The sequence below is a fragment of the Myotis brandtii genome, unplaced genomic scaffold, assembly GCF_000412655.1.
Source record: "Myotis brandtii unplaced genomic scaffold, ASM41265v1 scaffold633, whole genome shotgun sequence".
In the NCBI taxonomy this organism is placed as follows: domain Eukaryota; kingdom Metazoa; phylum Chordata; class Mammalia; order Chiroptera; family Vespertilionidae; genus Myotis; species Myotis brandtii.
Genome location: NW_005370423.1, coordinates 2,704,874 through 2,706,003, shown reverse-complemented (window position 1 = coordinate 2,706,003; position 1,130 = coordinate 2,704,874).

Below are 1,130 nucleotides of genomic sequence, written 5' to 3'. Positions count from 1 at the left end.
TCTGGGCCTCATCTTTGCAGGGCTGCTTTCTTCTCATCCATTGGGATTCTCAACTCAAATGCCCCACCCCCCTGAGCACTGGCTCCTGCTACCCTCCTTTATCTCGCTGTATCCTATTACCCTTACCTCCCTGGTAGAACTACCAACCTTATCTGATTACTTGGTGGCGTGTTTACGGCCTGGTGTAACCCTCCCACTTCCAGGACAGGGATCTTGTCTGTCTCGCTCATATCCCTGATCCAGTGCCTGGCAGCATCATGCAGTCAATAGTTCTAGAATGAATGAATGACCACGAGGAAATGAGCAGGAGAGCATTTAAAATATATATATTGATATTGATTTCAGAGGGGAAGGGAGAGGGAGAGAGAGAAACATCAATGATGAGAATCATTGATCGGCTGCCTCCTGCACGCCCTACACTGGGGATCGAGCCTACAACCCGGCCATGTGCCCTGACAGGGAATCGAACCCTGACCTCCTGGAGCCACATCCCATTGGGCCACACGGGCCAGGCAAACAGGCGAGCATTTGAATCAAATATAAGTGTAGTTGAGTTGCACAGATTTTTTTTTAGAGTTTTAGGTATTGGGGTGCTTTTTTTGCCTCCTTTATGATTTATGAAAGTGGTCGTGAGAAAAAAGTAATCAAAGGAGAAATGTTTGCTTACGGGGTTGGCTATCTAGGAAAGAGGTACTATCCCCATTATTTGGGGTTCTAGTTAGTTCTGAACCTATTTCCCCATGCGTCCTAGAGGGAGGGCAAGCTCGTTGATTTCTGATGCCCTTGTCAACGACCGGAACACTGCCTGGAAGGTAGTGGGCGCTCAATAAATATTTCAGGAATGAAAGAATCAAGCTGCAAACTAGAAAGGAAGAACCTAAGAACCGGCTGGGTCAGGCTGCAGTTCCTCCCCGGGGCAGGAGGCGGCGCTAGCGTCACACCAGCCCGGACGCCGGCCGTTCTTGGCCCCTCCGGCTGACCGTCCAACCCCGGGCCCCGAGGCCAGGGCGGGAGTTAGCCAATAGGAAGCCGTCTTAGTTGTGAGGTGGGACAGAGCTGCCCTATGAGCGCAGCGGGTCTAGGTAAGGGGCGGGACGACGAGGAGGGGCCGGGAGGAGCGGTTAGAGGTG